Raw genomic sequence first — 17,483 nt, forward strand, 5'->3', positions numbered from 1 at the left:
CAAGGCCCCCAAAATAATTATTTGCATACTAATTTCAGATTCTGCCTCGTTTGCCATGTCATCGAGATCAATAAGGCGGCCGGCCTATTGAGCATACGGTGCTCTGTCGATAATTGGTCAGAAAACCAATCATCCATCAATCCTTTTGCACCTTCTTAAAATAAGCCAAAAAAAGTCACTATAAATTAGACGGCGGCGTCTGAAAAACGGCGGGTTTGGAAATCGCACTCAATGCTAACCAAAATCTCTTTATACATTTTTTTTTTTTAGAACCAGACATCCTTGACTCAATTTAGAGCACAAATTAGTCCAACTGGGTACTGCAGTGCACATTTAGAGGAAAAAGGTCTGGAGCCTTTACTCTTGACTTCATTTCAGGGATCATGTCGGCACCTTTTTGGACCAGAAAAGCAGTAATCAAACACCTTAAAATACAATCATTTGTCTTAGGAGTGGACAGTACTTAAGCTAACACCGGTTGAATTTGAGAACTCAACTCTAAATCCACTTTCACGTCTCGAGGATTTTTTTCCAAAGTCTTTTAAAATTCAGGTTTATTTTGTGCTTGGATAGTACATACAAAGGTTTAATTCTTCTACCAATTGTACGCCAAGTTGACAAGTTCAAACATGCCTGTACCTTTTGGGCCATGGCAAGGTACAAACTGTTAGTTTGAAAAGCGAGAATTAGCCCTAGGGAGACCTTACTATACCTGCCCTTGATACTGGCTACTAGACTGTGGAGTGTTACTGGTTTGGTAGTCCAACACTTGTGCCAATGGAGACCTCTAATACAGACAGAATGACTTGTCACTTGGGATGGTACCAAATACTCAATTATTGCATACCGGTACATGTACCTTTGTGACCCTGAAAAAGGTTCACTTGTATGGTTACCATTACATTATATTACCATACCTCATCGGATTCAGCAAGATCCTTTGGGGTGCAATGGCTTGTCACTTAGCTGGTGCCCTCAAACCTTTTGTACTTTGATACTTGTTTTTTTTTTTTGTTTTGGTCTCCTCATGACCTCAAGTCTGATTGACTTTCTGAATGAGTTTTGTGTGTTTTTGCATAATGGACCGCAGTCATTACTCCGGTGCTGAACAGATGGGCATCCCACGCAGGTTTCGCAGCTCATATCAGGGGCGACTGTCGTGTTGTTCAGCGACTCTTTGGAAGGGAATCCCGCACACGCACGCAGTATCTGTCGTCATCGTGCATGTGTCTGCGACTGCCTCGGACGAACAAAAAAAAAAAAAAAAAAGTAAAAAAAGATAGGTCTTTATAGGGAGAAGACACTTTGCGAGTGGATAAATCTTTGAGCTTGAAAGCCTCTAAGAAGTAACAATTTCCCAAATAGCTTCCAATTGAAGCAAAAACGAGGCCAGTTACATCACATTTTGGACACTTACGAGTAAGCTTGCACAATGTATTAGACGTCTTATTAAAAGAGTATGATGACAGATATATTGCCTTATGATGTAACAATTCCATTTTAAAGCATTTAGAGTGGAACTGGGGTTAGAAAAGGAGATCTGAATACATCTAACGCCAGCTAATGTGCACTTAACACTACATAGGCCTTCTCTTGATGAGTTTCATCCAGAGCTGGAATGGAGCTTCAATGTCCTCTGTCATGGCCAGAAGCCAGGGTCTTTTCTTTGGCTGGCGGCCGGATAGCAGCAGTTTTTGCCAGGAGTGAGTAGCCCTGTTAGAAGGGGCTAGAAAATTGTTTTAATGAAATGGGAAAAAACAAAAAGGGTTGTTTTTTTTCTGCCCAGATGTCCTCCATTGTTGTCATTTGTTTATGATCTGAACTCCCTGTTATTTTTTTTCTTTGGTACCTTAAAAAGGGCAGGGTTTTTAACTGCTCTTTGTTAGGGGAATCATAGCATAAGCGGTACACATTCGACATGTTTGACATTTCCTCAAAGAGCATCCGAATCCGTCCGACAAGATTTGACGATGAGTACCCTTAAGGCCCTGATACACCAAACCAACGTCGGAGGTTGTGAAGCATCATGGCGTCTTTAAGCGCCGTCTGATTGGTGTAGTGACCACCGTCCTAGTATCGTAACCCGTAATATAGCCGAATGCATTGTTTACGTTATGATCCGCCCCCGGCCAACATCTTTCCGGTTGGATTTTTCTAACAATGAGAAATAGTGACTACCGCCGCCGATGGTATTGAAGGGTATTACATCTTATGTATGCGCAGAAGGTACTTTAATGGTCATCGTCGCTGTCTGTCGTTGAGGTGTGTTTTGCCAGCGTGACGTGCTGACAGCCAGCCGGACGCCACAGGGGGTAAGCGTCTTTCACTGTTGGTGAACGTCGTTTTGGTGTATCACGGCCTTTAACCTGAGTTTGGACAAATAGCCTTTGGCATGGTGGCCAGATCACTTAAAACAACCGCAGTGATGACACCATATTTGTCTGAGAATGAGTACCGTCAACTTTAACCTGAAAGGTTGCCAGATTGCGGATACAACCCTAATGGCAGATTACATACACAACCCCCTTGAGGGCACTTTCCAACTAACTTACCCTTCTATATTTGGGGTAACCAATCCACTTCTGACACTACATTTGTTTGAAGTTTGAAAAGTAGTAACCCCAAACTGAATTGGAAGTGAATAGCAGAGGTGGGAATTCCGTCAGACTGACGGACCGGTCCGATCCGGACGGCCATTTTGCTGACGATTGACGGATGACGGGACACCTTTTAAAAATGACGCACTGACTAATGATGAAAGTGGGTTTCCATCCGTCAGTTTAATCGCCACTAATCGCGTCCATCACTAGCGCACCTGTGTTTTTCTGAAGTATTTTTGGCAGACCGATTGATGGACCAACGGACTTCTGACGTACTTAACTGACGGACTGACTGATGGACTGACGATTACAATTCAGTTCGTCATGAAAAATGACGGACGGGTACCCTTGCCGCCGATGACTGACAAACGACGGACCAACAAAATTTTGTAAAATGCCCACCTCTAGAAAATAATTTGGTATGGTTGCCAGATTGCATATGTAAATGCCACTTACTGTACCATCCTACACTATTAGAGGGTAACAGCGAACAGTCCTACTCCTGACACTAAATTTCTCCGAGGTCTAGAACCCTCAAACCGGATGAAAAAAAACTACCGGTATTTGACCATGACACCAAAGAGCCAGACCGTTTGGCACCGTTGTTAGATTGTTTCCGTGACGGTACTCAGGTTATTAGGAAACTTTCACCAAGTAAAAGAGGTCCCAAAGCCCAGTTTAGACTATAAATTGTGAGTTAGAGAAAGCAGACTGTTTGTATCATCCCCTCCACATAAATAATCAATGACTAAATCAAACGTCAAATGGAACGGCTGAGGTCCGGGCAAGGTGGGGAGGAGGGCGTTACGGGACGATAAGCAGCACCGGAGTAAGGAATGACAGTCAGAGCGGTCGAGGGCGAAGCGAGGGAGGCGCGGTGTGAAAAAAAAAAAAAATTGAGAGAAATGGAAAGCGACAGCAGGAGACAAAGGGGATCCGAGCCCCGCAGTGGGCCCTGGGACAAGCTCAGCCAGGCGACTCTCAGGACAAGCATTTCTGAGGAGGCAGACACTCTTCATCTGTTCCACCCAACATTGCCAAGCCATCCACGCCACAGGTAGCTAGCGCGAGGGAGGTGCTCCCCTGATATCCTATAAACAATTTACAGAATTAAAGTCACCGGCTCCAGTAGACATGCGTGGGGACAGGCTCTCCGTTTGACCTCCGCAGTGTTTGCAGGAGCTAATTAATTACACAAGTATTCGCCTCCTGATTGATCGCTATGCAATTATAACAAAGCTATCCCGTAATCAAAGTCCCGACGCGCTTTAGCAGGCACGTCCTCTAAAATTGCCCGGACAATGAAAACTGCTTGCTCATTTGCATTTTCTTGCACTTTTTTGACAGTGGGAAATTGCCCATATATGGAAAGAAAGTCTGCAGGGGACAGGAGTCTACACTGATGACTTGTTTGCTTCCTGCTTCCACCTCAAACGGTCATTAAAACACATTCAAATTAATGTTAACTAATAAGATGCGCGAGACAGATTTGCATCTTATGTATTTTTACACCTGTGTGACAGTTGGCGCTGGTACTCTTTTGTTTTTTCTATTTCCTTTAGTTGTATGGAGAAAACTGTTCCAAATTTTTGTAGTACTTTTCAACTTTAGGATTGGCTGGAAGAAATCATACGGTTCTTCTACCTCTTCGTGATACACACGGAAACTATTTTGTTAAGTTAAGGGTATCAAATATTGTTCCTTGCTCTATTAACGACTATACTCCATCCAAATAATTGACCCCAAAATTTACTTGACATCCAATCAGATTGCTCTTAACTCACTCACTGCCAGACATTTTCAGACCCTCTTTTCTTTTGAAAAAAATGTGAAAAAAAATTAAAATAAGTTACCGGTACTGGGATTGAATGGCTGGACTGTGAAAAGACAACTGCATTTGTGAATGAATGAGTTAATGTCAAGACTAGTATGTTCGTAGCCTCTAGGGTTGTAACTACTGTATATGAGATCTGTGGGATTGTTCTGATAAACTAATGTATAAAGTAATTCATTCATTTGACATTTTTGGGAGTCATTTAAGCTAAAGCCGTGGCAAGGTACTATAAAAGTGTGACACCATGGTTGAGACTCTGACATAACCTAGCTGGCAAGAAATGAGCTCAGTGAATTATTTACATGCTCCTTGACTGGGAGCAGTGGGCACTGAGTAGGAGACTCCCCCACGCCCCCCCCCCAAAAGAATGTTGTCAAGGTGCAAGCAATGTGCCTAGAGGCAAACTTTAGCTACTGGCACTCTTTTTAGGCTATAATGAGACTGACAGATTTTTTTTTTTTTTTTGTTGCATGCACAAAGCTTTGTTTATACCATTAAAGAATTCCCACAGTGCACGCTGAATGAGCTGGCAATAAAAGTTAATGAATAGGGTTTTCCTGAGAGGGAACCTACAAGGCTACAATCTAAAGGCTCAAGACTCTCGTCGTTTCATCTTTTTCCATTTGATATTTTGGATGGCATTCACAAGTCAGGTGTGGAGAACCTTCCAGTCAGGTCCTATGGAGACAATATGATGCAATGATGATCATACGGCCCTCCATGTGGAGGGGGGCGGGTGGTATGGGGTCCTCTCTAAGGTGCAGAGGGAGGTCATTTGAAAAGTGTTGGACCAGCAACAGAAAAAACCCAGTCCTGTCTGAATTTCCGCCGAGACCATGGTACTTCTAGAAGTAGCTGGTCAGCTAACCTGAGGTACCGGGCGGGAACATAGACGGAGTAAGCAAGTGCTAACTTTCCAACGGGTGTGACATTTGATGTAGGAGACACCTAAAATACATTACGTGAGCATGTCTCCCTCTATTTAAGCTATCAGGCAAATAAAAGTGTATTATCTTGATCAAGGTCATATCACTCCATCCACTATACTGAATGTTCCTGTAGTATCATCTTATGTGCAAGTGGAGCACACTGCAGAAGCACTCAGCCCTCAGGATGGAGTGCATGTGTGTTGGTTTCTCCTGTATGCGCATGTGCCGTTTCCCTGCGTGCGGCATCACATGAATAGCGTTGCGCTCTCATGTGCCGTTTGTGATCTCGGTAGATGCTGCGGGCGGGATTACTTGGAGATGGATGTGGCAAACCGTGCTGCCGTTTGCTGATAAATACTCTTTTCTTCTTGCCGCCACCCAGCCGTCGCCGCTCCCACATCCCACCCTATTATACGGTCACACACATACTTGTTTTGTGCAGCACTGACATGTCCACTAGCTGCTTACCACCTCCCATTAGCCGTCCCAAGATATTATCAAGTCCAATATGTACTAGGGGTTGAACCATTTAGTCGATGAATCCCTAATGACACGTTATTAGCAACTAGCCAATTTACGAGAGGGCTTTGGCCGAATTACACTTTTCATTGCTGATTTGTGCATGTGGTGCAGGATACGTATCCAAACACAAACGGAGTGAATCAGAATGGCTTGCTCACCGGCGTACATGATGTTTTTTTTTTTTTAAATTAATTCCTTAGCATACCCACAAATGACAATGGCAATGGCATGTCACTATAGTACAAGTCATCATTTCATCCATCCTGGACTTCCTCTGACAATTTAGAGTAACACATTTTTAAAATAATAAAAACCTACTTCAAAAAAAAGGTTTTCCGTTTTGCGCTCATTTATCGCTGCCCTCACATTTTTCATCTTCTGCTCGATCGTGAATATAAAATGTGTTGTCACCTCTGTGCACGCCTCCATAATTGCAGTAGAGGTGAGGAGAGTTAAAACGAAGAAGAAGAAAAAAGTGCCGGAGGTTGTCAGCTGAATCACAGCGGTGAGTCATCAAGTACGCACACAAGCTGACCAATCAGAAGAACAACAGTAGCTGGCGACTTTTACAAATAGGTCAATTACTTGCGTGCTGGCACCTTTTGCCTGCCTAAGCTCGCTGCTGCAGCTCAGTCATTCACGCTCATTTGAAATTGCTGTTGCTGTTACAGCTTTTGTGCTTTAAACGGTGTCATTGGGGGGTCCTGAAAAGCTCTACAAAAGGGTCATTCCTATTATTTTTTTCACAATTCTTGGTTGTATTGTCTCTTTTTAAACATTTAAAATTATGTTGTCATTTATTTTGTAAGCATTTGTGTTTGAAGGAGGTAAATTCAAAATTGTCCTTAGACACACTTTGAACACACTTTTCTAAGTACAGCATTCAATTAAAGTACCTTAACTATTAAACTATGTGAAAGTGGTCCGAATACAGCTTGTATAACTGTATATATTTACCCCAACTCATTCAAAATCACCCAACACACATCCATTGTCTAATCCGGAGGCAACAAAAGTGAGTACACCTCGAAGTGAAAATCGCCAAATTGGGCCCAAATTGTTATTTCCAAAAATGCGAGGTGTGTCTCTTTCGTGAGATACAGAATATTTTGCATAGCAGTTACAGTAACACCTTTTAGCAGTGTCAATCAAGAGTGCACTGCGGCGTTTCCTCAATCATACACTGTATAGTGTTCACACTATATACACTCTTCCCCCTGTGACTCTCCTTTGTGCTGACAGCACAAATGGCTGTCGTGATTAAAGGCGCTGTCACGCGCCTGTCAAAAGACGCCGCTTCCTCTCCTCTTGCCCTCTTCTAATTTCTCTCTTCTGGCATGCAGACACCACCACAGCGAAGGCGCGCCCTGAGAACGCGAACGCGGCCCGAAAGTAGGCGGAGGAGGCCAGTCACATTTGATTGTGAGCTGAGGCGATGCTGTGACATCATCTGCCTTACGAGATGATAAACAAAGAGGGATGATTTTCAATCCACTTGCAGCGATTTTCTACTTTAAAGGTTTTAGTGTGCATATTTTGAGTAGCTCAGAGGGTTACTATATACATTGGAGCAATTAGATGCCTGTATCAAGCTATGGCATCTTAATTGAATTAGAAATTATAACCCGTACCAGGTATTGTACAAACATTTCTAAAACAACATTCTTGAAATTGGCAAGTTTGCTGATTAGCAGTAGTGCCCCCTCCAGGACTGGAGTGGAACCGTATCAATTTAGGACGGCCCAAATTCTGAATTGCTGAACATTGCTTTTTTTTATCCATTTTTCACACTCAGTTTGACTTTTTATATGTGAATAGTGTTTCATTATTTTGCACTACCAAAATCTCTTACCACAATCTAAATACGAAGCTGCTTGTTGGGTAGTGTTCCAATTTTGTCCGGCTTTGGGGCTATTATGAGTCTTTGACTTTTTTTTTTTTTTTTTTACTTGAAAGGTGTTTATTTAAGCATATTATCAGGCTAACAAAAAAAGAAACAACAGAAAAAAGTCCTTGACATGTCGGCCTTGTCCGGATGGGCAGCCGAGTGAGAATTCCTTCTGGCGAGCTCTCCAATTTTAGCGTACGTTCATTCACATTAACTCATGCCAATTAGACCAATTCACACGTCGCAAAGTGATTTTCCGCGCTTTACTTAGGCTACTTCCTGCAGCGGCGTATTCAAATAACAGCGGCCGACAGGCACTAAATCAAGAGCCATTTCCCTCTAATTAAACACGGATTTTGTTTTTGTTCCAGTGCGCCTTCGACAAACGTGGCACACAAAGGTAAGGAGTCAAACAAGCAAGCAGGGAACAATAGTCAACACAAAAAAAATTCTATCAGCCGCCTAATGCAATAACACAAGCTTAAACATCCATCTATGAGCAGATTTGTTTTACCTTGAAGGAATATTTATATGCAAGCGCCTCTTTCACAAGCAGTTGTTTTCCTTTAATCAGACAGGAACCATAAGGCGGTACTTGTATGTATATATACTTTTTGGGCTGTGCCATACCAATGCAACAGGTACACTTCAACCCTTGACTCTACAGTAACGACATTCTAGCCAATCAAGCCTGAAGAAAGTCATTGCCGGAAAAGGCGATTTACATTAAAAGGTGAATAGCGGCTAACGGGAAGCTTGGTGACCCTAATCATAATAGTAGATAGTAGATCTGGCAAAAAGAATAGACCAGATAATCATGGAAACAATTTTTAAAAACCTGTATTTTAAAATATTAAAATGTGCATTTTACAAAGATATAAATTAAAAAATATATAAAAATGCCTAAAAATGGAAACTAAAACGAAATACAAATTGCAAATTTTTTGAAACATTGAAAAAAAAAGTACTTTTTTTTTTTTACAAAAATATTTAGTCACATTAACTCTTGAGTCGTGAGAGTACAACATATGTTTTTTAGTGCGGCCCGATTCCAATTGACCCACGAACCCGTACCAGGTGGCTGACCGATGTTTGGGAACCACCGAGTTAAATGACATGAGTTAAACCTCTGCAATGCTTCTTCTTTCTAAGCACTTTCATGGTGTTTAATATTTCTAAGTTGATTCACGCTCCAGCTTCACCGTCACACATCCAAACGCAGGGAATAAAATTGCATATAGAGGTTTGTTTACGTTTCAGTTAAGAAGAGGATAATAGACGAAACAGTTTTTGTCTGTTACGCTCTTATTTGATAATAGTGGTCGGAAAGCGCGACTTCAGCAGTGAAGTATAAGTATTTTAAAGGAAATTAAAGTGCAGCATATCTCCCACGGCACTGTTCTCTTGTTTGGATGCGAATGTTTGAAGAGTGAACTCTCATTTTCTAAATCATTACCCCAACAGTGAAGGCTCAAACACACATCGGGTAACTTTCCAGCACATTCTCCTCTCTGGCAGACACGCTAACGCTACAATCCAAAACGCTTTTCGCTTACTCACTTGGAAGAGAAAATCAACTCAAAGCTGCTCGGCTATAACAGTGGAACCTACAAAATCAGATGCAAGTGTGTTTTGCTTTTTATTTGGCTTTTTTTTTCCCAGGACAAGAGTTGGAACATGGGCAATACGGTACTCAAAGGGTGAGTACAGTGCTGCAAATAGCGAAAACCTATGAGTAATTGCTGCCCTCCCTCAAACGGGCTATCATTGCCTACAGATGCCACATGTTGGTGCCAGAGCACGACTTTTGTCTTAATGAGGTGCCTCAACTCACTTCAACATTGTTCCTTGGCACCAAGATGCCACGATATGTCGCAAAAGCATTTTTGTCCAAATGAAGCTTTAAACTCACTTCAACATAGTTCATTGACACTAAAATGCTGCAATGTGTCAAACCACTACTTTTATCTAAATTAAGTTTATCAACTCACTATAAAATAGTTCCTTGCTACCAAGATGCCCCAATATGGTGGTAAAACATTGCTTTTGTCAAAATGAAGCCCCTGAACTCACTTCAACAGTTGCTTGGCACCGAAATGCCACAAATGGAGACAATGACCTTCTGATGTCTAAATGAAGCAAGTCAACTCACTTTAACGTAGTTCTTTGGCATGTAAATGTGTTACTACTGTGTTGGCCTGAGCATGACATTTTTGGGCAAATAACAGTATAGTTTTATTGCAGATGTTAACTTATACTTTAATGGTAGTTCAGTTAAAATTTGTCCCAAAAGAAAAAAAAAAAAAAAACATTGCCTGTACAGCAAATAAAGGTTTTATGATGGTGACAGGTAGAGCCTGAATTCATTTGCTTTACTATGAGAAAATAATCTTGAAATTAGAACAACTTGGAAGTCAACCAATGGCAGAGAACAAAACTTCCACATCCCCATCTAACCACTCGGGAAAAGTTGTTCAATTAAAATGACTGGATGATTTTTATTCCACGGTGGCCACTTGGAGTTGAAGGGACATCCGCAGTTAAAACCCACATGCTTAATTAGCAAAACAGGACAGGAAACGCCTAACTGACTTATGTTTTTTTAATAATGTACAATGAGGCTATTAAATATTAATTGGCATTTTATTAAGTGCTTATTTATCGAGCCAAGGAGAACCTGGGCATTAATGTTTAAACAGAGCACCTAGAGCAATGCAGGAGTGATGGGGAGGAATGAAGTTATCAAGGGAAAAAAATGAGATTGGAGGAGAAAAAAAAACCTGTGTGGCGTCACCCGCTCGCTATTCAACTGACTCACTCGGTGGCACTATTAATAACCACGGGAAAATGCCATTGCCGTCAAAATTGCTCGGATCACAGCGCTTTGCCCGTGACGTCATCTGTGAGCTCTTTTGACGCATCGTCCTCGTCTGCTCAACTGGCGTCTAATTGGTCAGCCCGCGTGCTGGCCTTTCGCGATTGGTGGATGCAATGCTATAGGCTGCCGTGATGTCACAGCCACCTGCAGGACTTTGAATGCAAGTCAACACAATTTATTTATTTATTTATTTTTTTTAAGGGGAAGTCAAGCCCAAACATTTCTTTACAAGATTGTATTCTATATCAGTCGAAACATGGCATTCTGATAAATATTGCGTTAATGGAATATGAGTTAAGCAGTAAAATCCACCCGTTTTTGTCCCTCTCAGGAGGCGGCCATTTTGCTACTTGCTGTCGACTGAAAATGACATGAGTGGCTCAGGGATAATGGCCAATTGTGGCTCAGCTTCAGAAAACAGGTGAGCCATGATTGGTTGTTACCCGAGCCCTGAACAACTGCGATGTCATCTTCAGTAGACAGAAGTGACCAAATGGCCACTCCCTGAGATGGACGAAATCGGGTCGATTTTGCTGCTTAACTCATATTCCACAAAAATCAATATTAATCAGAATGCCACATTTAGTCCAGTGAAGGCACAGAGTACATATTGCAAAGAGGTTTTTAGAGCAGGCTTGGTCGTTTTGGTTTAATTTGATTTGTTAATTATATGCAGTCAATTCATTTCAATCCGTTTGCAACGTCAAAACCTCGGAACGGTCGTATCCCTAGCAAGTTTATTGTGCATGACACAAAACTGGGCTAACGTGCGAGAAAAACTATTCAAATTGTTTCACATGAACAAGTATGAAGACTTAACTATGGCAGCCAAGATTGGAGAACTAAAAGAGGCAATTGGTTTCTTATTTACATCGCGCTGAGTGACCGAATCAATTACACGTTAGGGAAGCTAATGCGCGGTTAATTTTGTGTCGCTACAGCAAAATTTCTCTCAAAAGCAGGCCAAGGCACAATTGAATGCCTGCGAGCAAAACGTTGGAGCTGTAGTTTATGCGACTCCAGCCATAAATAGCAACACGCCACCCCCTGTAGGCCAACATTCACAGCCCCTTCAACTCCACCCACCCCCACCGACTCCTTTTAAATTCACGGCTTGGTCTAATCCATCGCCGAGCTCAGCTGAAGCTTGCAACCAGGCATATTGCGAGTGAGGGAGCGAGGGGCAGCGGCCAACGCTTTGATCCACCGTGACAAGAGCGACTAAATGACAAGTGCGACACGCTTTGGAAAGGCCGCTCGCCCTCCGCCGGCCTCAATCTCCCCCAATGGTTTGTTTCCGCATTGTTCGGGTGTCCTCCAAAAGCCACTTGCCTCACAGCCACTAAATTTAGTTGGGAAGAGAGGGGTAAATGCGCTTTAGTTGGAGAGCCCAACAGATTTGTATTGGTACAAATCTGCCAGCAATACCACAACAAATGTGCATGTCAGAATTGCTGAAAGCAAGGCTTTGAATTGATTGTAATTGGCAAATAAAAGTGCATTTTTAATAACTTTTTCTGTTTGCTGTTAAACATAGAATGAACCCTTTCAACTACAAATAGGACCATTTGGGGAATAGTTAACTTATCTTATGATGAAATAGTCATATTTTGTTTTATGACTATTTTTATTTTCATAGAAAAGGAAAGAGGGACCAATGCATATGAAAAGTACTTTTCTCCAGATTTAGAGTTTTGTTTTTGCACTTTTTTTTTTACAAAAATGTTCATTTTTGAAATGAAGAAATTAGAGATAAATGCCCATCAACACCAAATGTCATCATTATGTGATTATTAAGTAAAATATCCTTCATATTTTTGTTTTATTGTTTTTCACATTTATTATATATAAAATAATGAATAGGAGAGCAATGCAAAAATGAGAATATCTCCACATTTAGTGGCATTTTGTTTTTGTTTTCTCATTGCTTTTGATAGGGATTTTCATAGAATAGAAATGCATATGAAAACTACTAGAGATGGAAGAAAAAGTGGAAAACCTGATGGATCTCGAGAGGTTGTCACAGTGCCCTGCTGAAAATCCGGATATTGTGAAGAGGGAAATGGCAGATGTCGTCATGTGCGCTCTCAACTCCAGCCACCTGGAAGACAGAAAAGGCACCTGATCCCTCGAGAGCCTTTGCCAAGACCTTGCAACCAAGGACGACTTTCATGTGCCAAACGCCTTCACAAAAACCCGCCACCCTCCTCAGCTGGCAAAGATATCCTGCAATATTTCAGAAAGGATATTCTAACCCATTGTGGACTACCTGGACATCTTGTGGATTTTCTCATGTATTCCAATGCAAACACAATTTTGACCCATTAAAGAAGGACATCGTCGCGGTCCAGCGGAACCTCCCGCCTCCCATGGCCAAATTAATATTTTTTCACAAATCAATACTAATGGTCCACCCGCACGTCGTCTGTTATTTTTTACGCATTACCCAATTAAAGTGGTAAAAAAGCGCTTTTTTTAAACTAGCGAAAAAAACTTGAACGAAAACATGCCAGGGAAATTTAAGCAAGCTGGCGTTTTTTTCCTCTGAAAAGTTGTCATTTTGACAGTACGAGGATTCCGCCCAACAGTGATGATATATTACGTGGCTCATTTTCACTTTAGTGATACTTTAAAACAAAATGACTTGCATCACAATTTCTAGTAGCTTAGTTTTCGATCAAGAAACAGCTCTCTGGTTTCCATGATGGATCTGTTTTTTACCTCTGACACGTATAAATGTAGAGCAAACCAACCATCCATTTTCTGTAGTGTCTTCAAGTCCGCCGTAAACCATGTGGCCCAACAACAGCAAAGGAAAGCCTCAATTACGGCAGCAAGGTGAGAGGACGAGACAGGCTCATCCATCACCGTCGAGGAGGAGTAGCGAGGTGAGGTGAGGCGCTCGGAATTGGCAGCTGCCTGTTCCGAAAAACTCTGAAGTATTGTCGAGAATTACGATGCAAAGCTGCTGTGGCTGGCAACTTCTCAATGACACTCTGTTCCGTTGTGGCCAAATGCACAAAGATGCCTTCCCCCCCAGCCACTCGACAAACAGCAACTGTTGTTCAGTCTCTCGTGTAGTCATAATGTGATGCCATCGACGTGCTTGAACAGCTGCTCAAAATGCGTCATCAAATGAGCTTTTTACAAAGCTTAACCGCTACAATGCAAGATGTGTGCCAAGTAAAGTGATTGTTATACTGTAAAATGACCAGTGTAATATTGTCTCCGTGTAAGTATTTATATATATTAAAAATGGAAATTCAAATTGGAGTTTAGCTGCTTTAAAAATAGTACGGATTACAATTGATTACAAGTAATGGAATACCTCAAGGCTCTGTGCAAAGACCACTACCCTTTTTTTTGCATACAGTTCCTACAGTGTTTAAAGTTTCCATGGAAATTAATTGTGGATATTTACAGCAATAGGTAGGATTTTACTGCATTTAAGGGAATTGAACTGGAAATGAGGAAGTCTATTTTTTTTATGCAAAACATCTATTAAGTTATCCAAATTCAGTTTAATTTAATCAATCCCCCAAAATGTATTTATTTTGTGTAATGTGTTACATTATTGTGGTCAACATTCAATAACTGAGTGTAAATTCTGAACTTGGTGGTTCAGTAAATGGTGAACTTTTGCAAAGATAAATCATTTGTTTTAGCGCCTGTGATGGGGAGCTGCACATGGCGAATTTATTCAGTCTTTTCAAACACGAGTTGCGTAGAATGCTAAGTGTGTTTGTGTGTCCACACAGCATATGGCCTTGTTTAAAGGAAGCCTTCCATGTTTGAAATGGCCAGACGGAGAGATGCAACCCCGAAAACAAAGCCAAGTCCTCCGAGGCAGGAAAAATGTGGGTCACCCCCCACGCTAAAAAACACTAAGAACGCACTGGTATCTTCAAGTTCTCTCCCCTTTTTCCCCTTCCCTCCGACATTAGTGCCTTCCATTTAAGATTCCAACCTCATGTTTAGTATGATTAGGAGGAATTCTTGTGTGGAAGTATCAAATCTGCAGCAGTAATTGTCCCGGCAGGCAACAGATGCGCTTTAAAGTGCTAATGCAAGAAGCGGCGATGAGTAGTACAAAGCTGGAGTCAGCACTTTTGTGGGCCGAGGGTGCAAGGGGGAGGCGCTGATAACAAGGACGCCGCAAAGTCACTTCAAAGTCAATCAATGGTTAGGAAAATTTGGGAGTAGAGCGCATTCCCGCTTTCACCAGTAAAATGTTGGCTTCAATTGCTTTGAAACCATTTTGGCAGCCTCTGTGGTCTCGGCAAACCTTTGCCAGTTCCCCCCGGAGTGTTGATCTTTTTGAAGCCTTGACCAAAAAAAAAAAAAAAAAAAAAAAAAAAAAAAAAAAAAAAAAAAAAAATCGGCTGTCAACCCCCACGCCGGGCTTATTTATCGTCTGTCCAACTTGGACGCTGCATCTGTGTATTGATTGGTAGCCGGGAGAAGCACAAAAGCACCGGCGTTAATGATCCGCCGGAGAAATGAAGCTTGTTTGTGGCTAATTGTGTTTGTGTACATACGCTTCAGTGTGCGGCCGTGTTGTAGCCAATTGACATGCACACCAGCTGAGGACGGTGGATTCTACAGTCATTGTACTCCTGAGCGGAGCTGCAACACGCATATGGAGGAATGCATTATGGTTAGCAACGGCACTAACAAGGGAATAGCTCGAGGCTAAACGAGAAGATTAGTCGAGGGGGGACTTTTGTCGCATCAGTCTGTGAACGCGTTGTTCCTCCAGTGCGCACTGAACTACTGCAGTAGAGTGTCAACATATTTTAACCTTGTTAACTAATAGGATACAGCAGCTTTGAAAGGATTTATACAAGGTTAATTAAACTAGTTAAAACATTTTTATCAAGCACCTTAAGTCAACTATTTAAAATGCTTTTTTTTCCCCATAGAAAATTATGTAAAGGGCACAAATTTGAATTTATGACCAAATGCCACTCAAGCGCAGTTTTGCGTTTGTGACTCTCACTCACTCATCCATCCGGGAAAAAAAACTGTTTAAATTGCTGTGACCAATAAGAGAAGAGAACAACATCACATGATTTGTTGCAATGCATTTTGGTAGGCTTACAATTTTTGGCCAAGGGAGAAACAAAACTCATCTCCGTTGAGTCGTTTGCTCTGGGGAGGATGCATTCTAATTAGCAGCTAATTAGCTCAAATCGCTGGAAACAACTGTCAACAGCATGTTGACTCGTATCACGAAGACGACCGCTAAATTCTCACGCTAACCGCCCCTCAAAGTCATTCAATTTCTCCCTCATGTGGTGTGGCATTTGGGCCGGATTAACGACCAGCTAAATTTACGAGGCAAAGTTATGGATAATGTTGACCTATAAATCATTGATGGTTGCCTACCCCATTCGCTCACCCCTGGAAATTACAGGCTTACCTCCAGAACATAAATTATCCATCAGGTTTCAATCAGTTGCCTCTGAAGCACCCCGACTACAGCATCTCTGACCAACAGGAATGCTGCAATGCCAAAAGTACAGCAACAATAAACCAGTGATTAGACATACCATATGCAAGGCTAAAATATATTTTTTGAACTTTTTAAAAATATATTTATATCAAGGACAGGACATATTGATAAATATTCAAATAAATCTGCCAGAGTTAGCCAAAAGGCTATTTTTCATCTGCAATCCCTAGATAGGCGTTAAATCTCACCTTTAAGGAATAAGAATAAAATGCATAGAAATAACAATACAGTTACTAAACGTCCTATTAAACTACATAGATTTATACAGTATACATAAATACAATGCATTAAAAGTACTATTAAGGTACTTGTCCTTAGCTAGCTAAGAGCAACTTTCTAAATTTTGTAGAGCATTTTTCTTTCTTTTCAGATTAATCTCAGGGACCTGAAACAAGAGTTTTATTAAAATTATGACAATATTATGAAAGATAACGTGGTTTCCCTTTTTATTTAATCAAGTTAATACTTAAATTCACATATTGTATAACAGCAAACAATTTCTTGTCTAGAAGCAAAGCTAAATTGAAAGTAAAGATAATAAAATAGACAAAAAAAAGACAAAAGCTTCATTCAGGCTTTCTATATTCAATACAAGGATCAACCCAAGAACAACACTCAAGTCTCATCCAATTACAATTATGTACAATCTCATAAACTCACCTTAAACAGGTCAAATACAAGTTGAGGGCGCTTTGTGGAAAGGCGGCTAAATAGCACATTTCACCCAAAGCTAATTACAAGTCCACATGTAAACAATAATATGACTTAATTAAATCTAACAAGACGGGTAGCATTCGGAAAACCTTGTAACATGCAGTCAGAGGCGAGCAGCAACAGAAACATCCTCCAAATGATATATGTCATCAGAAGAGAGGATGAGATGGACTTCATATAGCCACACAAAGATCAGCAACCTATAAGGCACAGGTGAAACTCATTAGGGTGGGACTAGCAATCAAAACGAGGGAGAAAAGAGGGAAGCAGAAAATGACCATAATATGGCATTGCACTGAGACAGGAAGTAACTCAAGGTTTATTTTATAAGATATTTTAGTTTATTGTGATTGAATCGAATTATTAAATGCAACAATATTAACGGAAACAAAAATAATGAAATGCACTGTCTTTTATGAAGTCAGAAATAAAAATCATGATTTTATTTTACTTCTATTTTTCATCAGATTTTGAATTGATCCATTCGCTACTAGTCATTTGTACTAACTTTCAAATATACATAATTTGTTATGTATCATAATTTAATCAAATAATCAAATAAAATATCAAAAAACAATAGTAATTCAAATAATATACAAGTAA

At 40.9% G+C, this 17,483-nt stretch overlaps 1 long non-coding RNA gene across 2 annotated transcripts; it reads right to left on the bottom strand.

Annotated features, from left to right (window-relative positions):
- Positions 1-474: 474 nt before the first annotated feature.
- Positions 475-17,111, bottom strand: LOC147133058 (uncharacterized). Of its 2 annotated transcripts, none has more exons than XR_015081870.1 (4): positions 16,827-17,106; positions 16,074-16,156; positions 12,651-12,752; positions 475-1,236 (listed from the first exon to the last, which is right to left on the bottom strand). It is a non-coding gene; the product is annotated as an uncharacterized LOC147133058 (long non-coding RNA). The 2 variants fall into 2 exon arrangements; XR_015081871.1 differs by lacking the exon at positions 475-1,236 and adding an exon at positions 11,245-11,993 and having other exon boundaries at positions 16,827-17,111.
- Between the last annotated feature and the right edge of the window lie 372 nt (positions 17,112-17,483).

This window comes from Filicampus tigris, chromosome 17 (genome assembly GCF_054856515.1).
Source record: "Filicampus tigris isolate MCC_2025a chromosome 17, RoL_Ftig_1.0, whole genome shotgun sequence".
Taxonomy (NCBI): Eukaryota; Metazoa; Chordata; class Actinopteri; order Syngnathiformes; family Syngnathidae; genus Filicampus; species Filicampus tigris.